The sequence below is a fragment of the Haemorhous mexicanus genome, chromosome 1 (assembly GCF_027477595.1).
Source record: "Haemorhous mexicanus isolate bHaeMex1 chromosome 1, bHaeMex1.pri, whole genome shotgun sequence".
In the NCBI taxonomy this organism is placed as follows: domain Eukaryota; kingdom Metazoa; phylum Chordata; class Aves; order Passeriformes; family Fringillidae; genus Haemorhous; species Haemorhous mexicanus.
In genome coordinates, this window is record NC_082341.1 from 127,862,041 (window position 1) to 127,888,620 (window position 26,580).

At 38.9% G+C, this 26,580-nt stretch overlaps 1 protein-coding gene and 1 long non-coding RNA gene across 2 annotated transcripts in view; one reads left to right on the forward strand and one right to left on the reverse strand.

Moving 5' to 3' along the window:
• Positions 1–36: 36 nt before the first annotated feature.
• Positions 37–21,951, reverse strand: LOC132332281 (uncharacterized). Its single transcript, XR_009487868.1, has 2 exons — positions 21,857–21,951; positions 37–1,234 (listed from the first exon to the last, which is right to left on the reverse strand). It is a non-coding gene; the product is annotated as an uncharacterized LOC132332281 (long non-coding RNA).
• Positions 21,952–24,946: 2,995 nt separating this feature from the next.
• ZFHX4 (zinc finger homeobox 4) overlaps positions 24,947–26,580 on the forward strand; it is a 149,919-nt gene continuing 148,285 nt past the window's right edge. The window contains exon 1 of the mRNA XM_059862576.1: positions 24,947–25,302. The gene's annotated coding sequence lies outside the window, so the exon portion shown is untranslated. The remainder of the gene's footprint in view (positions 25,303–26,580) is intronic.

Genomic DNA, 26,580 nt, shown 5'->3' on the forward strand with positions numbered 1-26,580 from the left:
CTATTATTTTTTAAAAAATTAGACAATTTCTCCAGGTTTTTGTTGTATGTTATCTTTATTATTTCAGAGATCCTGTCACAGTTTGAAAAAATAATAACTTTCCAGGCTGCATTTATTAATTTCTGTTGAATAACCTTGATGTCTTAGTGTTTCCTTTGTGAATGGGAAAAAAAACTCATTACTTGTGCTTCCTCTTAACATCTATGTTCCCACACTTAGTACAGAAACTCTTGCTGATATGTCTGGAAATTGTACTAATTGTCACTAAATTCAAGGGTTTGATTTAGAAAAGCCTGTCTCAAACAGGAAAGGAAAAAAGGAAAAAAAAAAAAAGGCAGGGCAACATTAAAACACATAGTTAAACATTTACCCAAATTTGTACCCAAAGATATATATAAATACTGAGGTGGAAGGCTGATAAAACAGTAAAATTCATTGCATTAATCAATAATTTTCCTTTACAAATAGCCTAAAGTCCTAATCAATTAAAAGATCATTTCTTTCAGTTTAAAACAGGCTTAAGAAGGGTCAAAGATTTGTCCTGCAAGCTCTGACAGTCAAGTAGTCATTCATGCAAGCAATGATAGAAACATCCCATCTTTCATGTTCCTCTAGTAGGACAAAAATCAGATAATACAATGAAATAGAATTTGAAACAATGCAAATTTGAAACAATGAGATTTTTCTGCCCCAGACTGGGTCCCATTTCTTTTAGAGCTTTGGAAAGCCTTAATGGTTCATAGCAGTGGCCAACAAAGAGTGACCTCTGGACTGCCAGTTCTGGGATTTTGACATGTAAATAATTTTTTCTCTTCGAACTTGAAAATGAAGGCTACAGCTTGCTCTGCCACCACTCGTGGGGCTTTGTCTGATGACACAGGTGTAGAAGCTTTGAGGAAAATGGAAATGTTAGTTGCCAGAAGCAAAACCGTGAGCAGATCGTGGTAAGCGAGGTCTCTCCTCCCGCTGCAGGTCACCACCTCCTCTCTGTCCCTTGCCCAGTGGTGGGGGCTGTTCCAGGGCTGCTGTTCCAGGGCTGCTGTTCCAGGGCTGCTGTGCTGCATCTTGAGCTGGCACTGAGGCTTGCAGGGCTTGCTCACATGATTACAGGCAAGAGAGGCTTTCAAGTACACAGCCTGTTAAATTCCAGTAAATGTGCTACTGCATATTTTAGAAGGAGCTCCTTACCACGTGGTTCACAATTAGTGTGTCCATTTCAGCACTAAAAACATACCTAGGAAAAGAAAATGTGTGTGTTAAGTACAAAAAAGTATCAGAATAGAGCACTTAGACTGAATAATTAATACCATTTCATGTTTTGCAACCATATATTTTAGTCATCAAAGATGACTAAGGCTACAAATTCATGTTTATTGACAAGGATACATTTCTTAAGTCACCATTTAAAATGGATTTTTATGGCTGGTCTTAATAACCAAGAGGCAAAACTATGTTGCACTACATGAACATGCTACAGATACAAGTTAAATGGCCAAAATGATTCTCTAACTCACCAGGCAAAAAGAACAGTTATTGAGTCAAAACAAAGAAAGAATTGTCCTATTCTCCCTGTATCTATAATTTTAAATATGAGTGAAATCACCAGTTAGTCTAAAAAAAAACAAAGTTAACAAATTTACCAGGCTTGCAACACACTACAAGTTTGTATTATGGGTTTACATAACTAATTATCATCATAGGTCTGCTTCATAATGCTGATTTCAGCAAAAGTACTACCAGGAAACATGTTTTATACCAAAACATAACATTTTCTCACCTCATTTTTACCAGTGAGTACACTCCCTTCTGCTTTACATGGTTCTACTTCCCTTCACATTTCTTCATGTTCTTACATAATTATCAGACTGCTAAAAAATATTTTAATCCAAATAATCCAGTTTCCTTTTAAGAACTTTTCCAGTAGTGTCCTTAATAGTTTAAGCAGAAATATGGTCAAAAACATTTTGCTCTCCTGAGGCATATAATAGTTACACATGAAAAATAGCTTCCCATAGCTTCCTATTCTACCACAGTTGTACCATGAGGTTTATGTAACATTTAAAAAAGAAATGTTTTCTTCATGATTCTGCAGTATCCTGTGTTCCTGCATTGGCATGGGTTTATACTTTGTATAAGTACAGCCTGGCTATGCTTTCTAGCATAACAGTGCCAGCTGCTAAAGGAAGCAGTTTCAGTCTGTTCTAGCTTGATGTCACAGCCCAGATGGAGGTTACTGCTCCTTCAGAGCTGCCAGTGAAGCTGCTTGTAGGGCCACTCCTTACTCAACTCAGTCAGGGTGTACCCAACAAATTTAAATATGTGACTCATCAAACAGGGTAGGAATTGCTCTGGGATTGTAAATTCTGGTACCAAATACAGTGATCAGAAGCTTAGGCAGGATGAAAATTGAAGTTATAGATAACAAAGATACAGTTAGAAGAAAACATATTATCAACAAACAAGGTAAACTTAGTTATATTTTGCTAGCATAGAACTTTTTCACCAATAGATGATTTTATATTTGAAAAGTGGCTAATATCACTAAGGTAATTCCCAGCTACTAGTAGGAGCTTTACATGGTGACTTAGTACAGTATAAAGTGACTTAAGATCCAAATATGCCTCAGGATGATTTCAACAGTGACTTTTTGAAAAGAATACCCCAAAGAAATCCATTAAAAAGCCCATTCTTTAAACATTCCCCAAAGAATTTCTGTCAGCAAAACACAGAAAATGTTAAGCAATAATAACTAAACTTCTGTAAAACAAAAAAGGAACTCCTATTCTATGGTTTTCTCACCTGAGCTGGATAGACTGCAATTCATAATTGAAAGACTTATTCAGAATAGAATATGTAAAACTCTTAAATTAAAATACCTTACAGGCCTCAACTCTGTCCTTCTTTTGTTTTCACCACTCAGTGGAAAAATACTCCATATTTTTCAGTTTATTCCCTACTGTATTGACCAGGAAGAAATAAGTCTACAGTGAATCTCTTTTTTTTTTTTTTTTTTTTTTTTGTGGTTTGTTGGGTTTTACTTTCTTGATTTCTTTCTTTCTTTTGTGAGGAGTTTTTGTTATTGGTTGGGGTTTTTTGGTTTGGTTTGGATTTTTTTGTTTGTTTTCCTTTAAGTTGCACTGCATATTGCTGCCTATTTGGACCAGGCATGCTTTTATTTAGTACTCTATACCTTATTCACATCTGTCAACAAAAAAAGCACATCGCAGTCACACACCAAGGCACAAGTCACAAAACTCACAGAAAAAGTAAAAGAAATGATATTTATATGTCATTTTGATAGTCAAGGGAGAAGAAGTGTCCCAGTCCCTCTTTCTAAAAATAATGCTTCATACAGGTGCCATCTCTGTATTTTACTGGAGTTATCAAAAGAAAAAAAGTTGTCATTTATGGAAGTTGCTTCCTGCTATTGAAATAAAATGATGTGCTTTAAATCACAGTTCAGTTCTTCCATACCTTTCTTCCAAGAAAATCACGCTTACGTGTAGGGAAATGGGAAAAAACAGTTTTATTAACCCACCGTCAACCTCTCTCTTCTACACAAATAGCACACAGAAACTCTCTTCTGGTCATCGATTCCCATCAAAAATTGATTTAAAGTGTTTGCTATATCTTAAAAAAAAACAACAAACAAACAAACAAAAAGAGTAAAAACGAACAAAACCAGTTACTCCTGCCACCCATAGGAATGACGAGCTGATAAAAAACCTCACCATATTGTCTTGTCAGGCATACCTAATGGAGATGAAGAAGTCTCTAATTAGGGCATTAATTCCACACTGCAGAGCAGTTGCAATGCAAACTCCCATTTACTGACAGGTGCAATATGTGGGTGCAAATTTCTTGGCATCAGCGTTCTACTCTTTTGCATTTACATTGCTAAGCAACATCATTGCATTGATTGACTTAGGTACAGTACTACACTTTCACCTCTTAGGGGCAGAAAGAAAAGATTGATTCCAATTTCGGTGCCACAGTTTTAAACAGATGCAGCACCAATGAATTAGTGCACTTACTCCTAATTTACAGTCATGGAAGAAAAATAATTTTCTTGATTACCCTACTATTTAGAAAGCTCTAACTCTTTGGGATAGAATGAAGTTACACTGGTCTGAAACTCGCATGACAGTCAGGGGCACAGTTACATGTATTTTTCCACAAGAAGATGGCAGCTGTCCTCAAAGTGTAATGCGAGTTAACTAGGAAAAGGTGATTGACTGATGCTGAGGTTAATTGCTTGTTGGCATGCTAGAAAGCCTATGCTAACAAGTGCTGCTTATAACTAACAAGTGCCAATTATTTCCTTATATTCCAGTACACATTATATTATGCTAGGCACTATACAAACACCCAGAAGGATCCAGACATCCCTACCCAGATCTGATAAGTTAATGATTTAAGAAAACCATGCAAGTTACTGATGAAAATGGGTCAGGGCATGTGGCTTATCACAAATGTACAGCTCTTCATACAATGCTACAACACTAGAAAAACTTTTTTAAATCTATCAATGCACAGAACATATAATGAAAGTATAAATAGTTGTCTGGTCATAAACTTTATCTTCTCTGTTGCTGATCAAAAGCTTACACTAACAGATAGTGCTTAGTATGTCATTATTAAAAGCCTGTGAACTCTTTAAAATATTTTACTCCTGTTTCCACATTTTTGTGGAAAAAAAATTTATATACATAATTGGTGACCAACTGTACATACAAGCGGTTGTATGACAAAACTTCCCATTAAATAGGTAGATTGTTATGTGAAATAGTGCCTAATATTTGTATAATGCATTCACCTGGCTTGAAAAAATGCTGACAGAACTGGGGTGCATATCATCATCCATTGTTAAACTGATATTAAATTCATCATTTTGTTGCTAAAGCATCGGTAAACACAAATTTTAATTGCATTAATAAAATATTAATTAGGAAAGTAGGATTGTAGTGACTAATACAGATTTTCCCTATGATAATAATGATTTAAAATAAGATTAAAGAGTAGCATCTCCTCAAGGAAGAGGAAGTTAATGTACCCAAAATTATAGTGCAAAGCCAACCTTCCCCCCACCTCCTCCTAGACAAGTCATCTACCTTGTATCAGTCAGAATAAAACAAGTTGATCTGAGTCAAAAACTTACCCATCTTTCAGGACTCTCTTGCAAGAAATCTTAGCTTGGTAAAACTGCATGCTTTGTCTGTTACTCCTTGCCTAATTTGAAACTAGACATATGTAATGGCATCACAATGTAGCCACGAACTTGAAAGCCTTTGGAAATGCATTAATTGTGAACGTTGGGGTTTTTAACACCTTTTTCTAATGGTTAAGATGCAGAAAGAGTCAAATATGTTGGTAAGCTGTTGAAAAAGGTAAAAAGTGCCTAAGCTGTGGTTTGATCTCTCCTACTCCTGCAGTGCAGAGAACATTTCAGCACAATGCTATCTCAAGAATTCAAAATAATGCAACAAAATTCTAACCATATGGCTTGTTAGGTAGCCACGGGAGCTCAGCACAGGGTTGGGTGAGTTGACCATAAAAATGAAAATATTTAAGAAAATCTAAAAATATTAAAATTGCATTTACAAATATTGTGTTGGTATTCCTAGACTGTTATAGAATAGATAGGTGTACACTTTTGTACCCATCAAACACTTAATAAAAGATAACTCCTCTAGGCAATTTGCAAACTATAGTTTCATCTAGATATATGTCAGTGTAAATCAGGAACCTTCAGTTCTCAGTTTTTCTAAACAAGTATGCCATAATCTTTCCTAGCCCTGTTTCCGTCAGACCCTCATAAATCTACCACATTGCTCTGTCTCCTCAGAATGCAGTCAAATTCACAAATATTTTAGAGGTATAGTGAAATACACATATAGTAAGTTCATCATCCTAGAAGGAGTTAGTAATTTCCTTCACCTGCAGTATATATTTCATTTTAACACATCTTTAATAGACACCAACTAATCATGTTTAAAGGCTACCCCTTTATTATTGCCCTTTATCCATAAACTGCTCTTTTCACTGACCTTAATATATAAGGTGAAGATAGGCAATAGTTTGATATAAATGCTTACATATATGATTTTGATTTCAGTATATGTAAGGTTGAACTAGTTGGGCTGGACACCATTTTCTTAATTTACAAGTGCAGTTGTAGAATATATATTTTTTGTTCCAAGTCAACTAATACCCTCAGAAATACTCATGACCCTAAAATTCAATGCCTTTCCATTTTTTTTTCTATATTCTGTATTTTGTAAAAGAATAAAAAACATAATGACGTTTGTAATTTCAGATCTTTTAAGAACAAAGTACTATGTGAAATTTATAATATAAAAATTCTCTTTTCCTGGAATTACAGTTTTGTATTTATTGAATGCGTTCACAGGCTCCCTTAGGATGTGAAATGTATGGAAATATATGTGCATTACTAAGGAAAGAACTAAATTTATTCTTTCCTCACATCATGCTCTTCTTTGCAGTAGAGGTTTTTAATTCAACACAGAGCTAGAATGAGATGGAGCCAATTTCCTGGTCTATATGTGTGACAAATGCTAAAAGTGGCACAAGATTAACAAATTAGTTGATGTATATATCTTTAAAGATTTTTGACTATGTCCCAAATCAAAATGCATGCTTATTTGAAATGAAGATTTCCTTAGAGTTAAGTATTAGAGAGCAACCTTATGAATTCTGTAATTTTAAGATAGAATGATGCCACATCAGACAACTAAAGAATAGCAACCTGAAAAAAAAATCTAAGAAGGTCTTTATGGCGCATTACTCTAATCATAACAACTTTTATTGCAATAAATTGTGAATTTTTATGATAAAATATGATCTTTTAATAAGAAATTTGCTTTGAAAAAAATAATTATTTCAGTACACAGGTATTTCTCTTAAGCATGAATATTGACACTAATAACTATCAAAAAATGAAATTCTCTCATCTTAAGCAATGTATCAGATAGAAGCTTTTTTTAAAATGAGTAGAGGGAGATCTACAGTATAGACAAGTGTGTCATTATAGAAAGGTTTCTTTATGATGGTTTGAAATAAAAAGTAGGGAACTTGACCTTTTTAGCTGACATAGTAATCACCTACTTGATGTAATCCAGATATCTAACACCAAACAATAAAAACATCTGTGACAACAAACCATGTAAAGCTTGTGGAATTATTTAATTTTTTTTAAGAAAAGATAGCAACATTTAATAATCAGATAAGCCTGGATTGGTTCTTCTTACACAAAAACTTTTGTGTTTTGCAAATGCTAGGTTTAAAGGGCTATAACTTAGAAGTGAAAGTTTTTTAAGTTCACGTGCATCTGTTTTGGAGTTAGCGCATTCATTCTTCTTTTAGAACCTTGTCATAGTCCACCTGTTTTGCTTTTGCTTAAATTACATCAAAATAATAGCTTTCTTTAGAGGAAAAAAAAATATCATACATTTCTACTGACTGTATCCAAACATGATAATACACTCAAAATTGAAGAGGAGCCATATTCAGGTTGCATGTCTCAGTCACCCAATCTCCCTTTCACGTATCTGTTCATGTTGACAGACTATGTCATAATACATCAACAGAGAGATCAGCATAGAAGAACAAAAATTCATCGCCTGACAGCAAGAGGAAAACTGATTTCTACTATTAAATTAGCAAAAATATACCAATATTTCACTACCAATAAAGACACCGTGGCTAAAAACATTCACCATATTATAAATTTGAATGAGCATTGGGAATATTTTTGTTTCAATAATCCTTAAACACAAGAGAAAGGGAGGGGGAAGAGGGTGGACTCAAGGATGTCATCTTTACCAGCAAAGAATTGATTTCTGGTAAAATTTGCCATTACATTTTGGGTTTGTTACTCTTTTAAATATTAGTTCTAAATATTCATTTAATTTGAGACCACTGAGCACTGTTTTTGCAGGATTCTGTTCTGACACAGGCTTGTCCTTATGAGGTCAAGGAGATATGTGGCAAATGCTCAGTGTCAACAGAGTGCATCAGCTTCTTTATATCTGAGAATTTTGACTCATGTAAAAAATATTCCAGCTCCGTCATTGCCAGATATAATTTTAATATACTATATAGAGCAGTGGTGTATAGCTAGGAATTTAACAATAGCTGGAATAAATAATGTCTTTTTGCAGCCTGGGGCAACATCTGCCACTTATGCATTAATTCTGCCCCTGTTTGAACACTCTACAACATATGCACTTCTCTTTTGTCTGTTATCCTAGAGTTGTGTTATTCCCAAATATTGACATCATCTACTTTTATCAGCACTAACTGCTCTGAAGCTTCCTAGTCTCATGCTCAGCTCTATTTCTTTCTATTGATTATCTTCCTCACTCCAGCAGGTAGCTAGCCAGCGAGGCTGTCCTGAGAAATAGCTTCCAATGACTTTATACGCACAATTTACACGGAATTGTTTAAAGAAGATATTAGCCTCAATACAAATCAGTGAACCTCATTTAGTCAATACTGCACAATTCAGCTGTTGGCACCCTGTCACATGTTAGTCTTTAAAGTCAACTACCATACCCAATCTGCACATTAGCCATAGTATTTAGTTTCATATTAAAATGAGGCTAGTTTTTCACTTTTCTTTTTGAAATCTATTCAATACATTTTCTACATCACCTCATTGAACCATATGATAGCAATATAATTTTAAGTATAAAAACCTGAGATTAAATGCTTGATTTTTGACAGTGTTCTTAAATATAATAAATTCAAAGGGAAATACTGTTAAGTTAAAATGGAGTGTTTTTCATTAAGTCCAATCAAATGGTAGACAACAAAGGATCTTTTATTTGAGAATATGAAGTGAAAATGAAAACCAGAAAACCTTTACTAAGAAAAGGTCTAGCTAAATTATGTTGGAAGGAGGTCTCCAGATTGAACCTGGGTGTTTCTTTTGCTAAGAATGAATTAAACTAAGATGCACTATGGGAGAACAGCTTACAAAAAAGAAAAACCTGTACTTTACAAAAATGAAAACAGGGTCTAAATACAGCTACAGAGAAAGATCAAATATTAAAAAAAAAAAAAATCGCTACTGTAGCACCTAAACTAGTCAAAGAAATTTGGGGGATTTTTTTACCCCTTTTGCATTCCACAGCAGGGTTCCAAAATCCTAGATGGGCATTTACACAAAAATAATCTTTTCCTTTTAGCCTAACAGACTATGATCTAAACTGTGATTTAGACTACAGATAAAAGACAGACGAAAAATAAAATATATGTGGTTATCCCTAAATATGTTACTTGAGAAATAAGACAGCTCTTTTCTTGTTTTCAATCTGTAATAGGCACACTTGTTTTACTGTATTCAGCATATCTTTGATGTTTATATTAAAACTTCTATGTGCATCCTTCAGCAGTAGTAAATAAATATTGTTTCTAAATAGTAAATAAGTATTGTTTCTAATTGCTGGAAGAAAAATACTTGGTTTTGGCATATTTGGCAAAGAAATATTTACATCTTTCCTATAAAGTGCGGGTCTTATAAAGCATAAATACAAAGACAACCTGCAAGGATTTGTGGCTATTATATTTTGCAGGTGGCAGAAAATAAAAAGAGGTCCGGGACTATAAGGATAAAAAAAATGAATGAAAATACAACAGAAAGAAATCCCCATTTAACATTATGTGGTCAATATTTTAGAAAGCGCAGAGGAAAAATGCAGAATCCTTTTTAAGTCCTGATGAGCAATCATCTGGACTTACTGATATACAGAGGTACCGATACCGATACCTTTTGAGAGAAGGTAAAAATTGTCTGCCTAGTGAGCAACTGGGAGTATTGTTATCAGACTGTATCTTCATCCTAAATACTGGTAATTTGAATATATAAATAGAAATGTTTTGCATGACCTCTGTTCCCTTTCTATACCCTTGAAAGCTGAGGTTCTGAGCCCCAGGTAGGAGACAGATGCTGAAAGATGACCAGTCTGGCCTTCCTGATACATCTTTGTATGCACACACACTCTCTCTCACATACACACATTTATTGCAACCTGATGCTCACAGAAAAGCTTTTTCCTCCTTTTAAGTTTCTACAAGGAACATTTCAGAAACCAAAGGAAAAAAAAAATTAAAAAGCAGTGAGGACAGAAATAGCTGCATATTCAAGCAGCAAAAAGGCAGGTGTGGTATGAGAATTCCTAGTGTTCTTGTCTGCAGTGCTCTGCTTTGCTGTTGGAGGATTTGATGGGTACTTTTGATGGGTCTATTTATGCTTATGATAAGTGTACTTGGGAAGAGAAACCTTCCAGGTACTCTTTGGCCTATTTGGGTAGATCTGCTTTTTTAAGATGAAAGTTATGCTGTATTTCAGCTGCTGTTTTCCGTGCATGTGCCTACACATTAAGTCTTTTTTTCCCACCAATTACATTAGTAATCACTAAATTAGATAGAAATTCCTTTACTAATTTACTATATAAATCACATCTTGGCAAATATTACAAAATATTTATATGCTTTCAGTACTTAAACATGTTATAATTGTTCTACTGCAACATTTCCTCCATACTAAGTTAGTACTTACTTCAGTCATGTCTTCTAAGGATTGATAGATAGAATTGTAGATGATAAAATAGTTCATTCAAAGTTAATTTCTAAAAATCTGACCATTTTTAAAGTTAACTGTGTTCTATATACTAATATCTAATAAATATTCCGGATAAGCAAGTATACTGACAGGAAATAATCATACAATAAACAATACATTCTGTGGAAGATGCAGCATATAGAGTAAAACAACATATGCATTCCAAAAGTTTACAAAGTCAGTTTGATGTGGCTGTTTTCTCAAGGTAATAAAAATATCTTAGTAATTATTACCTGTGTCTCCTTTCATTGTGAAAGGAAAAAAATCCCACAAAATTTCTTACCATTCCTCATCCTTTTAAGGTCACTTTTTGAGATGCATGGATTTACTATGTGCTTAAATTAAGCTATAGTGATCACCTTTTCCATGCTGTCTTAAAATGATAACTGGGTAGCAAACAAACTAAGGAAGAAGATTAGAATTATTTAATATCTAGGAGAAAGAACAACTTTTGTACCTGAAACTAGAAAGCATTTGTAGCCCATAGTTTGTTTTTTTTTAATGCAGATAGTTATACTTCCAGATCTCAGGATTTCTTTAGAATATATTCTTACTACACAGAAATGTGCACAGGAATAATTTACAGCCAACTTTGCTTAGCAATTTATGTCTAGAATATAGAATTTAAAATATCTAGTAGGGAAAATTATTGTCTTCCCCCTGAAAGCATAATTATTAAAATATGATTATATTATTTATAAGTAGACATTGCTAGTTTCTTTGCTTGATTAAGTTTTGATTAATGCTCAGAAATTTAAATTCAGACATACTTAGCCTCTGATTTTTAGACAGATGTCAGTCAGCATTAGTGTGCCAATTTTTCATCAGAAAATAGAGATGCATGTTAAAACCACTTCAAAAAACATGGAGTTTCTGTATGGGACCATATTATCAATGCTAATTATATCCTTAAGATAAGCATTAAGTGGGGCAAAGAGGGGAATCAAACTGTTTGCAGAGCATGTGAATCTCAATTGGACATTTGCTTCCTGCTTTCCTTCTTCAGTCTCTATAGTACCTGTAAATATTACAAAACTATTAAAGCTACTTTAAATAAAGATATTCTCCTGACACGATTGGCTTGGTATTCATGTTTCAGCCCACATCTCCAGGCAGCAGTGATTGTGTGCCAGCGTTAAAAACACGTATGTAGGATGTTCTTTGTGTGTGTTTGCGTGCCTGTGTAGGCAAACATTTCATCACCACTGAGTGTGAGTCACTCACCACTGACTCTGTGTGTGTGTGTGTGTGTGTGTGTGTGTGTGTGTGTGTGTTTATAGCCAGGTGCTAAAAGCAAGACTGAGGTCTGAGGGTGGAAATGAAGAGCATTTCCTTTTGGAAGAGCCCTACTTGACCAAAGTCCTGCCCTCCAGTTTGAGAGGGAGGGATGGGAAGGGGCACTGCAAGAAAGGTCGGACACTGCAGCCCACTGAAATCCCTCATAGTTACCAAACCTGTTTTAAAGGAAAGTTTTAGATATACAGAGCTTAGAGTCCTATGAGCTGTATTAAAGGAATCACAACTACACAAATCAGGCTTACTAATAAGACTACCTTTTGGGGGTTAAAGTTTAGTGGCAAACCAGATGCACAATTTCACTGCAATTCTAAAGATAATTCTGAAACGATGCTCATCTGGTGCAATATGTTATTTTGTGTTCACAAGATGAAGTGGAATTTAAATTTTAAAAACCAGTAAAGATTTTGAAGAGTTTTGAGGGAGGCCTATTTGGATTTCCCCTAATTTAAAAATTAGTCTTGGCTGTCTTCTCACTCCAACAGTCCTTGAATCAAAATTCCAAATCAGAATCTATTATTTTCTTACTATGTTAAGCAGCGTTAAGTAGAGGGAAAGGATTTTATTTACATTAAGGCACCAATCTTAGTTTTCACACAGGAAAAGCGCCCTTTAGAGGCAATAGCAATTTCTATTTCTTAAAAAAAACCAAAAACTAATCAAACAAAAAACCTCTAAACAAACCAGCTTCCATTTTTCAGCATTACTTAATACCTTTACTTACATTAGATTTCATCATATTCCAGAAGCACAGAAGAACAGATCACAACTTGCAGTACCAATGTTCCTTCTCTCCCTTTCTCTCCCTCCCCCTCTCACCTACACCATTTTCATTTTAATTTTGCTGAAGCCCATCCAATTTATAAATAACCTTAAACTGTTGAACTGTTCGCCAGTTTATTTGAACAGGAGACAGTGTTATTGAAACAAATCTAGTTAACAAGGTAATTAGCTTTTGTAATATTCCTCAGAAGGCTGGAAACCAACGGTTCATCACAGCCCTGTACAAATAGCAGCATGCAATATTAAACCTCTGCTTACAGGGGCTTCTATCAAAACTCACTGGTCACATTACTAACAAAAAGTATCCAAGGGCCACCAAAACTGATTCATTCACTTGAAGTGGAAGGATGAAAATATTTCCAATAGTAGCCTACTGTAAAAGCATAGGCTGCTGCTGGTGTTGAAAAGATGGGGCTAGAACCACAAAAATCCTTTTTCTTGCTTCCACAAAAGGCTTTGGGCCTAATTATTTTTAAGTATAATCCAGCCAACATCTTCTCATGCTTAGCTGCACTGAGTGACACTATTTGTGATGCCCAGTCTGCTGAAACTGAGCAGGTTGCTGTCAGTTTAAAAATGACTATAATAAAAGTGACCATGAAGATGGATCTTGTGATTTTGCGTTTCTAATCAGTCATCTGTGAAGAACACTTTTGCTTTGATTCAGCAGACTGGTGACAGCCATGATTGATAGTGCATGAGGATGAAAAAAGGTTATTAACTGTCTTCCTATTAAACTCAATGTATTACCCCTCTAGGTGCATCTCATACTTTAACTTAAAGTACTTACTCAGGTAAGGTCAAAAATGAACTCTATAAACACAGTATCCATCCTGTTGTAGATGAACCAGGGGCTCTAATGCTAAATTTTGAATGTTCAGCACTAAAGCATATCTGAATCCTGACACCTTAATTACTGTGCCAAAACCAAACACTGAGCAGACCTTCGTACGCTTCTAAATATATAACTATACACAAGTATTTTTGTATGAAACAGGAACAGATCAGTTGATTCTGTGTGTTGGTGAACACAAACACACAGATAAACACGTTTTACTCACTATAACAGTCTCAAAATAAAAGTTTGAATAATGTTATGTTAATGAAAAAATACGTAGAATACAGATATGAAGTGTCTGAGGGGTTCAGGTATGAATCTTATGCAGAAAACAGCATTTTACCTGCTTGTAGTTAACTCCATTGTTAACTTGATCAAGTGTGATTTAATAATTTATGAAGGCTTCTTATTTAAAAAAAAAAAAAGTTTTTTACTGTAAATATAGAGGCATCTATTTGTTGCCATATAACATGTTTAAGTCTTAATTTGTATTCCCTTTTTACTGATGACAATACTCACAATTATCTACTGAAAAAAACCAAAGGAAAATGGCACATATATTATTTTCAAAATAATTATTTGGTGGAAATACTGATTCCTAAGGTACTTCTAATTTCTCAGGATGTCTCTATGAAGAGATAATTTTAAAGGAGCTTAAGGAGAAAAAGAGTGAAATCTTTCTCTTGTGTTCACTTTAGTTCCTCCTGACACTAGAAATGAATTGAAAGGGGAAAGTTGTGTACATTGTGTATACAGGTCAGCACCTTTTTAGATTCACAAGTTTAGTTTAGGAATTAGGAGTTTTAAAAACACTTCTTTATAATCAGTAGCATTTTAATTTTTTTAATTTTCTTTATGAATAAATTTCAGATTCTCTTTGAATTTGTTTATGCATATCTTATATTACAAACTTTTTTTGTAAAAATAAGTAGAAATATAGATCAAAAATCCTATGATTTTACCGACAGCGTGCACACTTTTACCTGAAGGAATGTACAGACACACTTGTTTAAAATAAGCTCTTTCCACATGGTATATAAGATCTCCCTGCAAAATACATTATTCTGTATTTGTTTTTCAGAGTAATAAAACATACTTTTAAATTTAGTTTTATAACAGTCCTTCATTTCCTCTTTTACATTACATCAAGAATATTTTTTGCACTCATTAGCATCATTCCAGCGGGAAGCAAGAATATTATACCAAGCTAGATCCTTTTGGGGAAAGAAGGAAAAAGTATCTCTCTATTCTGACTATTCTATAATGTACTGTCATGCACAAAGTCTGCAGCCTAAGTAAATATTTTAATCTTTTCAAGGTGGTATTGAATTACAGTTGTCCCTGTTATTTTTAAACAATTTTTTAAAAAACATTTGCAGTTGGTTAAAATCCAGAAAAAATATAGTCTACCTAATATGATGATGCTATCTCATGAAAAAAAAATTATTAAACAATCCTCTGTAACATCTTTATTTCTGGAAAATGTGTTCCTTTCAGGTGTGGACTTGGGAATAGGCACCAATTTTGCCTTCAGTAACATTTCTGCTTTATAATAAATTGCAATCCTGTTGTAGCCCCATGTGGATTTACAACTGGCAGGCTTTCTCTCTGACAATTTGGGGTCACTGTGGATATAGGTGAGCAATAATTTCAGAGATGATGGAGATATTGACAGAATTTAAGAGTCGAAGTTTCCAGGCAAATATTTGCAAAATGTACACTCCTATATTGGGGTTTAATTAATAGGACTTCTGGATCATATTGTTTGCCTTGTTTGTGCATTGTATTTTCTCTGAAACTGTGAAAAATATTAATTTCCATTTGTGCCTCTATCAGTACTACGAAACATTTAATGTAAAAGCTATCATTCCTCCCTCAAGCACATTTAAGTAAAGAAGAAAGTAAGTTAAAGCCTCTAGTAAGAGGCTTAGCTAAAAAACATATAGCATGGTTTTAGAAAATCAGAGTTATATGACATTTTTTTTGGGTAGCCTTATGGGGGCCTGGAATAGGTAAAATAATTTTATCAGATATCACACCAAACAGAGGCCCTGATGGCAGTGAGATTTTCTAACAAGACAGACCTATGTTTTACTCACTCGAGAAGGGACTGGCAGGACCAAGCCCCCTCTGTTCACTTCATGTGTGTAACCTAAAGACAAGAAGTAAGTCTAAACATAAACCCAGCCATGTGTAAAACAGCGAAAACCTTTCGGTCAGTATGGAAGAAATTAATGAATTAGATTTATTCCTCCGGCTTCTTTAAAAGAATTGTCACAAGAACTAAACAGAAGATCCCAATTAATGAAACAAAGGAAAGTTTAGAGCCATTTAACCTGGAACAATCGTTTCCTCTGGTTAAGGTTTATATAAAACCCAGAGCAGGCCTGAAATGTCAACTCTAGTGGTACCCTTTGAAATCCTGTTTTATTCCAGCACTCACTACACACACGAAAGCAAATCCTTAAACTGCAGGCTAAGTGCATGTGGCCCAACCAGAACCATACAAAGGCGACACACGTAGCATGTGTCACAGCCAGCAGCACATGAGTGACTTCGCCAGGGGGGATCCCTCATCTAGATCCCACTCCAGACAATCAGGACCCAGCAAGGGAAAAGGGATTTAAAAAAAAAAAAAAAAAGTAGTGGGGGGGAAAGGAGGAAAAAAGAAAATAGCAAGAAGAGCCAGACTCCAAACCCCATCCCCTGCCCCAGACAAACAAGGGCAGGTAGACTGGCTGGGAAAGCCGGGCACCTCCCGCGGAGGGGATGCTGCCGCGGCCGGCGGGGCGCACACAACGCGGGGCATCCGGCGCCCTCCGGCGCGGGGCGCGGAGCGGGTTCCGCGCACCTGCCGGCCCCAGGGGCCGCGCCCCCGCCCCCGCCCCGCCGGGCCGCCCGCCCGGGCCGCCCCCGCCGGAGGCGTCGCTGCTCCCGCGGCGGGCGCGGGGCCCGACGGAGCGCAGCGCCCGTGGCCGGTCCCGCGCGGCCGCCGGCGCCGCCGCAGCGTGCGCGGCTCGGGGGCGCTGCCCGGCGGCGGAGAGAAGCGGCCGCTCCGCATCCCCGCGGCCGCTCCGGAGGCTCCGCGGGGCTCCACGCACCGGCCGCGCCGGCCTCCGCAGGCACGGGGCGATGGGAAGAGTGGGGCGGGTAATGAATTCCAGCAGAGAGCTGGAGAGGAGGCATTTTTCAGAGATCTGCCATATTTAACATTGACCACACTAAAGATGTTATTAGCGACCAAGGGGTGGGGAGGGCAGCGGGGGATACGATAAGGGAAAATAGATAATGACACATAATCCAAACCAGAAGTTTGAAACCAAGTTAGTTCGCTGAAAAGAGATGAACTTTTTTTTCCACTCTCTCCGTCTCTCTCTCTCTCTCTCTCTCCTTTTTTTTTTTTTTTTTTTTTTTTTTTTTTTTTTTTTTTAATAGGCTGAGACTGAAAGACAGGGAGATAAACTTGTTAAGGAAAGAAATATTCCTCTAAGCAACCGGGTAAACAAAATAGCTGAAGTGAGACAGTGAAGGAGATGGGGGTAGGGAAATGCAAAGGACATACTACTATTTAGAAACCCCAAAGGAAATTGTAAAGTAGGAAATGAAAAGAAGGAGGAGAAACATTTCTGTTGTAAATTGGAGGGAATGAAGAATAGCGGGAGAAAAGGGCGTAATAGTTGCAGAAGGTCTAAAGTAAAGCACCACTGAAGATTAGCCAATGTCTAAAATATTTCAGCTGTGGAAAGAGCGTGGTGTGCTCATCCCTTCAGCATGGGTGTGTGAAAGGGAAATGAGTAGGGATAATTACTAATATAGCACATGTCCGGAGGAACCAATCCAAAATAAGAGATAAATCTGGCTGGTGAAGACAGATAGGAAAAAGGCTGGAAGAAGACTTAGGAATACTTATACCCGAGAGGAGAGGAAGAGAATTAAAGAAGGGGAAAGGTTTCAAAAGTACAGGAAAACTTAGAGAACCATCTGGACCGGGAGGAAACAGCTACGGCAGAGATGGGGCGACAGAATGGAAGTGAGAAAGAGAATGAGAGAGGTTGAGGGGAACAAATATACCTGGGAGAGGGAACAGTTGGAGCGGATGGGAAGGAAAGCAGGAGCGGAAAACTAGGAGAGAGGGAAGGAGGGACAGAGGGAGGGATGTGGGGAGAGGGAAGGAGACGGAGGGAGGAGACAAGGGCTGAAGTCTCCCAGCCTGGGGAAGGTGCAGCAGTGAGTGAGAGAGAGCTCACTCGGAGGGTTAGGTTAGATTTCCAGAGCTCTTAGAGCTCATCGACCAGACCGCTGGAGTCACTATTCAACCCGAGTCCCAAACACACGCCTCACTAACTACTTTACAGCCACTTTCATTGATTTTCTTTATCAAATAAACATAATACCCGTTACAGCAACACTTCCTCTTCGCGCAGCCAGAATGCCACAAGCTGATTGCTGCATTTCTCCGGCTTGCAGTTCCCCACCCTCCACCCCTAAATAAATTGTGTTCTTTCACTTAAGTGGTCAAATACATTATTGCTTGCACAATTTTTCTGTAATCTGGAAGGTACTCTGCCAGCTAGGCAAATTGTTTAAATTGCAAGGTAAAAGGTCCCCATTCCCATCGCCCTGGTGTGGAGACAAAATTTCCCCCCCCTAAATTCAGGGGTGGCTTATGCATTTACATACTTATTTACCACTATTAAGAGGTAACTTAATTTAAGGGGTGATGTCAAAGAGAACAGTTCTGCCTTAAAAACTGCAGGAAAAAAATTAACGCAATTTTACCACATGCACCTAAACTGTCACTTAATCTAAGCATTTCAGCCTCAAATTTCAATTTTATTTAAAAAATCCCCTAAAAGTAGCCCCCTTCAAAAGCTGTTTTTGAACCAAGCTCTTCCATATATGTCAAAGGGCTGTTGAATTATTCATTATTATAATTACTATCATCATTGTCATTATCCCTTTCCATGTGGAAATAATTTTATTATCGTAATTTGATATCTGAAGAATTTCCTGTTAGTCGTTTGATAATAATTTTTTTTCTACTGAAAAGAAAAGTTTTGTTTATAAATGAGAGAAAAATATTTTAAATGCTTTTATGTTTACTATAGATTTCCGTTTATCTAATCGATTGGAATGCCAATAAATCGATTAAAGGTTTAGTGTTTTACAAACAACCATTTTGTGCTTTTTGATTTTACGTTCTGAATGATTTTAATAAAGCTAATGCCTTCTCTGAGCGTTTGTTCACCCCAAACCTAATATTCCATCATTTCTACTATTTACAATTGCAATTTAAAGTGTTTCTAATGAGAAAAATAAACACAAATAAAAGAAGGAAATAATCTGATGAAATTACTTTGTGCCTGTGGTCAACATATTTAGGCAAAGCCCCTAAAAATCTTGGTGAATTATATGCGATCATACAGTGATTGCGGAATATTAAATTAAACTTAGATAAATCCGCATTGAAGGAGGCAGCACCCAATCCTGAATTTATTTCCCATTTTCTATAACAGCATCACTGCGCTCCTCTCTTTGCAATGACAATGTGCCAAATCTAGGCATTTTGAAAACATTTTCCATATGCTTTAACTGGAGACTGATAGACAAAGAAGAAAAGGAGATGGTCTTTTTTCTCTTGAGGTATATTTCCTTTAACTTTTCCTCCAACCTTTCCTGATTTTCATCATTTTTTAAACAAAAGTTTGAAAATCATTAGGACCTTTGTTTTTCTTTTACTTTTTTTTTTTTCTTCTAGCGTAATCAATTCTTGAATTGTGGGGTTTCAGTTATGCTTTAATGCAGGACTATAGAACTGTCATTTCTATACCTTGGCGGACAATATTTTGGGGAGAAATCATTGATTCATTAGTTTTTGCTTGCTGCTTTTTGTAATTAAAGATGGTTTTAATTATACTTTTTTTTTTTTTTGTAAGTCAGATCAGATGTGCTGCTTGCTTGCTGGAAGGTTTTTTTTTTTTCTTCTTTTAACGGTGCTTTTAATTTATGTGTAGTTTTTACGGATAACACAGAGGTGGTGGCTTTTATTTAGCTGTAAAATCCACACGTTTTCTTTGAAAACTTGGCTCCTTGGGCGAAAATAACTTTTTCTGGTTGCTTTATAATCGCTGTTTGTCGCAGAGGTAGTTTAGCATATTGTCTACACAACAAAGATTCCTATTTTATTGGCAGTGTGGATTGCTGGATTTAGGTATAAATATTTCATAACTTTCCTCTTTCTGCAGTAAGATCGGTAGTTTTATTGGCTTTTTCTCCTTTTTGTCTGCCTTTCTACCAGAACCGTTTTATTTCTGAAGTCCCTTTTTGTCCTTTTCCAGGATAGAATGTAAAATTTTTCCCTTGGATATATCACTGCTGGAAATATGCTCTTGGGCTTTCTGGAGGGGATGGGGGGGAGCGGTGGTAAGCGGTCGTTTTCCTTTATTTGCATAAGAGCTGGTGAAGTGCCTGTGAAGTTGGTGAATTGCTATTGTTTGGGGCTAGTCCTGACTGTTTTTGTTTATAAACACTGGGGTGGTTGCCGGGAGGGGAGGGAGGTCAGAGCACTGTCAAAGCGCTGACCTCTGAAAGCCCAGAGGGCGCCTGGCTCCTTCACCCTCTCCTTTCTCTCTCTCCCTCTCCCTTTTTCTTTCCCTTCCCATCCAAGGCCAGGAGCTCAGGTTCAGGGCATTTAATCCCCGCGATCTGCCCAAGAAAGGAGCTGAAAAAGGGCTGTTAAGGCTCCGGAGGAAACGCCGGCAGCAGACTTAGACCTGGAAGGCTTTTATTTATAGTAATGTCCGAGTGCGCGTTTTTGAACGGCTCCAGCCAAAATAACAACAAGAAGAAAAAGCCAATCGGGATCGGCACTATTTAGCTCAAAATCTCAGCGAGATGTCTATACTATTCGGCTGTGATTTTTCTCTAAGGTCACTGCTCGTTAGACGCACTTTCAGTAGGTGAATGCCAAATCTGGGGCAGTGAAGGCAGAATTGAAATGCAGTCTGTTATTGTTGTTTTATTTCTTTTTCGAACAAAACTTTCCAGGAATCAGAGTGGGGATTTTTGTTTTCTTTCCCTCCTCCCTTTTCTCCTCGCCTCCCCCCCCCCACTCGCCCCCTCCCGTTTTAAGTGTGTAGTGGAATGTTTTGCGGGGGGCGGGGGGGTGGCCGGGAAGAGCGTTGTAAATTAACAAAAGATTTGTATATATGATACCTGCAAAGAAAGAAATTATTAATAATAGCCAAACGCTTTGGGTTCAGAGTCAATTTCATCTCGGGGAAAAAAAAAAAAAAGAAAAGAAAGAAAAAAGTACAAGAGATTGCTATCAGGTTTAAGTATGTTTTGAAAAGAAGTTGCTGAGTTAAACAAAAATGTTAGTTAACACACTGCCTTTGTCAAATAGCCCCCGGGAGGAGAAGAGACAACAAAAAGAAGAGGAGGTGGGGGCTGGGGATCTGAAAGTGTCTGTAGCTCAGATAAAGGGTCTGTAACACTGAAATCTTGTAATACCTCGTTTCAAACTGAGCTCATCTATAGACTTAGGGAACGCAGTAAAAAGACATGGATCCCCTTTCCCTTGGGTTGGGGTCTGGGGAGAGGAGAAGGTGGGGGAAGGGAACGCTTATTAGGGAATTATGTCGGTTTATTAAAGAGGGGAGCGGCTATGTCTGTAATTATGCAGATCCTTGTGCCCCTGTGTGTCCGCAGCGCAGATTTAGGGAGTGAAATGAGCTTGACGGGGAGACGTGGTGTAACAGAGCCCGGTTTGGGCTACGATTTCTTTGTCTATTAAAGAACGGTCAGTGTCGGGCTCTGGCCCCCATCAGCTCCGTCTCGCCCAGGCCAACAAGTTTTCCTCAGGGCTAAGGTTGGAGATGGTAAAGGACAGAAAAGGCTGAGGGGTTTTTGAGGGTTTTTTTCCCCCCTTCCCTTTCTTTGAAATGTAACGTCACTATCAAGAGCTTTTTGTGGTTTCAACAGGAGGCTCGAAAAAACCCAAAATATGTAACGGTGCCTGCAGGAGAAGTTCGGAGGAGGTGGGCGGGGGGTCCACCGAGACCAGAAGAGAGGAGCTGAGAGGTTAGGCGAGACTCTTCGGGGGCGATCAGCTGAGCGAGAGAGGGAGGAGAGAGGGGAGTGGGAGCGGGAGCCGGGCCGGGCCGGGCCGGGCCGCGCCGCCGGAGCCGCCCGCCGCCCGCCGGGAGCCCCGCACCGCACCGCGGCCGCCCGGGTCCCCCTCGCCTGCCGCCCCCAGCCCGCGCTGCGCTCCGCTCTTATCACATCCCACAAACCTGCTGCTGCTGCCTCCCGGAATTAACCTTCTTCGATTTTTCCTATCTACGTGGCGATCCCCGGGTTCCTTCTAAACTGTTAACATCCCGTAGTGCCTTTTTTTTTTTTCCTCCCCCCGCCCCCCCCTCCCGATAGGTACTATTTTTAGGGAGAGAGAAAGCGGGAGAGACAGAGAAACAGAGAGGTTTAAAATGTTAGAATGGACAGTAAACAGTGGCAGAAGAAACCCTGAAAAATGTGGACTCTCCTGTCGCAATTCCTGCCTTATTCCCCCCTCCTTTGTTCCTTAGCTGTAACTCAAGAACACCATAAACCTATATCCCCCTCCAAGACGAGAGAAAGGGGGGAAAAAATCTACAGCCAAAAAAGAATGACTTGACTGTTCTGACGTTTGGTGTTTTGACATTAATGACATTAATGATATTGATGTTTCACCAGGAGAAAAGCACTAGGAATAAAAGAGGTGGGGGGAAGTGCGGGGGGGGGGGGCGACTTTAAAACTAAATTATCTTCGTTTCCTTATTCTTCCGTGACATTAAGTATACGTGTTACTTCACTTGAATTTGAAAAAGATGTATTGTTCTCAGGTGTTTCTTCATCACATTGTATTTAATTGTCTTCAGTCTTAGGAAATGTGTTGCCATCCTTCAGGCATGCACTTGAATGGACAATGCATCCTTCTATCTCAGAGTTCCATTCGTCTACCATTTAAACCTAAAAGCCTTCTTTCCGTCATACTCTCTCAATCTGATAACTGTAAACAGGTTTCAGAGATTTCATTTTCAGTCTTTGTTTGCATTTTTTTTTCCACCGTGTAAACAACAATGCAGAATATCGCTAGTTTCCCTTTTACGTTCATTGACAGGGCGCAGTGCCTGTGGAAATCTGCATACATATGCTCACACCTTTTTTCATTGATGAGCTGGTGCAATGCATAGGTGAGGCTTGGAAAAGCAACAAAGTTGCTCTCACTAACCCTCCAATGCCCCTGACTTTTCCCTTAAGTTCGGATCTTGAAGATTTTCCTGAAGTTTAAAGTAAGGTTTCTCTGGATTGGGGTAGGGGTCCTCCCCGCCCTGCTTTATTTGCAGATTCGATTTTTTGAATAGCTGTACTCCCAGGCTGGCGGTTTGTTCTGTTTTTTTCTTTTTTTTCCCCCTTTGCTTTTTTTTTTTTAAATCTTTTTTTTTCTTCCCCTTTCCAAAAACGTCTTTTTTTTTTTTTTTTTTTTTTGTTTTTTTCCTTTCCTTCAAAACTATCAGGACCTTCACTCTGACCTTAAACATCTGCTTTTAGACACTCGGTTCCCTGACACTGGCCTGTGCTTCCTTAAGGGCAGCCTTAATTCATCATCAGGTGGGGATTTTCCTATTAGCGTTAGTTCCAGTACTTGGAAAATGTTCTCCTGGAGCAGGAGGTTTAGGGCCCAGAGAGGTGTGTGTTTCTGCCATCCTGGTTTTTGCTGGTTTCTTGTTGTTGTTGTGCGTGTGTGCTTTTAATGGAAGGTTGTGATAAAACCTTCCCGCTGGTTTTTAGTGTTTAAGGCCTAAGACAAGGTTTTGATGTGTATCGCAGGAATCACGAACTTCAAAGGCATGTCAGCTCTAAGGTTACGGTTCACCTGCGCGGGGTCCTTGGTACTGTAAATATCTCCTGCGTGTTCCTGTGACTTAGTGACCATTTCTGGTATACCCATTTCTGGAATAGCATTATCAAAAATCTGCACGTGTTCCTGCGGTGTATTCGGGTGCTCTTTGAATAGTCATGTTTTTATCTTCAGTAGGGGGTATTTTAAAGTATGTCTATTCCTAGTTTTAGTTAATTATCTTTTAATGAAAGTGTCAGTCATATTCACATCTGCAGTATTAGGTTAAGATAATTAGATTTTCAAATGAGAAGCAATCTTCTTAAATCCCACACAGGAAAATATTTGTAGAAGATTCCGATTTATAATGACATCTGTACATTTTACCCTACTTTTCATCATAATAGTGTGCCCCCCTCTCCTCAAGAATGAAATATGTCTGGTAAAATATAGCAGATAAAATATTAATAAAATATCAATACTTGCAGGGAAACTGGAAGATGATGCATGTATATGCATGAAACCTGGATTGTATGCAAAGAGACCCTTTCCTTGGGCTGATATTTACTTCATTTTGATAAGACTGTTTACAGATGATATTGTATATTCTGTAAGGCTTTGCTTTTTACTTTGCTGGTATCTCCAAGCAATTACATGGTGGTCAACAAATAAAGTGTGCTATGTTTTGTGCGACTGCGTGTGTGTTGAGTATGTGCATATGTGTAAATACAATGTAGGATGTGAGCGTGCACATGTGCGCATTTGTGTGTAAATAAATCTGTCTTTATCTCTATATGGGTAGTTGTTCCCTATCCTAGATATATTACCTTTCCTTTTGCAGATGTGTCATACATTCATTAGCCCATTGAAAAAACGGGTTGCAAATTTTTTTTTAATAAATCCACATTAAAAGAGAGAAAATGTAAGAGAAATGTAAGAGATGAGCAGACAGACAGACAGAAATATCTCCCTGATGCAATAATTAATTTGGACCCGTTTCTTTTTAAGTTTCCGAATAGTTAAAACAGCAAGTCTGCCACCCTCCTTTTTTTTTCTTTTTTTCTTTTTTTTTTTTTTTTTTTTTTTTAATTTTCCCTAGCCATCTACTTTGTGTGCCTGTGCGTGTGTGTCTGTGTTACTAATGAAGTTTGCAGACTTGTGTTTGTATCCATGAGCTCCCTTCTGCTGCCCCTTCTTCTCTGGGCTGGCTCTGTGGCTCCCGCAGCCCCGGCGAGCCCCCGGCAGCCGCGGCAGCTCCGGCTTCTCCGGCTCCGGGGCTGCGCGTCATTTGCAGCCCGGAGAATGTTGATCACCTCACTAATTACACCTCTCCCTCTCCTCTTCCCTCTCCTCTCCCTCTCCCTCGCTCTCCCTCTCCCTCGCTCTCTTTACTCTCTCTCCTCTCTCTCTCTCTCTCCCCTCTCTCTCCCTCTCTCTCTCTCTCTCTCTCTCTCTCTCATTCCCAGAGTGCATATCGGGAATAGACACACAAAGACATGCGCACTCAACTTAATCAGCCATTTTTTTAAACAGGGCTAAAACGATAATAATTAGCAGAATAAAGACATATCGGATTTTCATTTCCTTTCCTCCTTTTCCCAACCCCTTCACAACCAAACAGCGAGACCGCGGTCGGCACATGCTTTAACAACTCCCGGACCCCAAAGGACCGCTCCATGCCCCCCACTTCTTGCTCAATCATTTTTATTTTCACCCAATAAAGTTGGAGGATTATTTTTTTTTATTATTTTTTTAATGAACCTTCTCTCGTTTACTTGGATGTGATCAGCTGTTAAGTAAATAAAGCAAAACAAAAAAGAGAGGCGAAGATCCAGTAGGAACTGCGAGGGGAAATGGAAAGTAAGTTTTTTCTTTAACTTTTATTGAGTAGTTTGTGTTAAATTTAGGTCGAGTATCGATTATCTTTCCAGGCTGATCTTGCACAATCTTTGATATTTCGCTCTCGCTCTCTCTCTCTCCCCCTCTCTCTGTGCCTCTTTCTCTCTCTCTCACATACACACACACACACTCACATCCCCAGATCCCATGTACCTCTCCCCTCTCTCTCTCCCCCCTTTTTCTGCCTGTTTCCCCACTTTTAGGTACAGTATTTGCTCTCATTTCGGAAGGAGGGGCTGCTTTTTCTCTCTCCCTTCTTTCTTTCTCTTACTGCCTTTCTCTTTTATTCCGGGGGTTACGTTTTGTTTGTGTATTTTTTTTTTTGTTTGTTTTGGTTTGGGGCTGTGGGTTTCTTTTCTTCTTTTTTTATTTTTTTTTTCTCTTTTGGGCTGTAACTTTAAGATTAAGTGGAGGACCCTGCTCGCTTTGCAGAAGAGGTTCGGGAGATGCCCCCCACTTTTTATTTCGGTCTTTTTTTCTAGGGAGCTCGGGGAGGGGGGAATACTGTCAGATTAGGAAAGACGTTACGGCTGTCAGAAGTCATCCCTTGCCAGCCCCTTTAGAGCTCGCACTCTTCTTTCCCAGCTCGGTCCCCCCAAAACTTTGAGGTGCCTTTTGAAGGCACATTCTGCTCTCCCACCCTCCTTGCCTCTCCTCCTCATCTCCACCCCCCTCGGCCTCTCAAACTTTCGCTTTCGGGCGAGGGGGGGGATGCCAGCAGGGCAATGGGGACCCTGACTGCGTGCATGTGTACAGGGGAAGGTTGTGGGGTGCTTTTTCCCCTCTCCCTCCCCCTCCTTCTGCCCCCCTTTCTTTTGCAGGTAGGTTTCTCAGGAGCAGAGGCAGGGTGGCCGTGCGGGCGTGTGTGTGTGTGTGTGTGTGCGCGCAGGGCGATCGCGCTGCTGGCTGCCGGCTCTGGCAGCGGAGGAAGAGGAGCCCGTTAGGAGCGCGCTCTGCGGCTCTGTCAGTTTCGCCGCGCGGCGCGGGGAGGCGGCCCGGCCCGGCTCGGCTGGGCTCGGCTCGGCTGGACTGGACTGGGCTGGGCTCGGCTCGGCTTGGCGCGGAGCGGAGCGGGGCGGCCCCGCTGGCGGGGATGTGGAGATGTGCGGCTGCCGCTGCCTGCGGGCGGCTGCCGGCCGGGCGCCGGCGGAGCCCGCGGCATCCCCGCCGTGCCGTGCCGTGCCGTGCCGCGCCGAGCCGAGCCGAGCCGCTCCGTAGGAAAGGCTCTCGCGGGCAGGG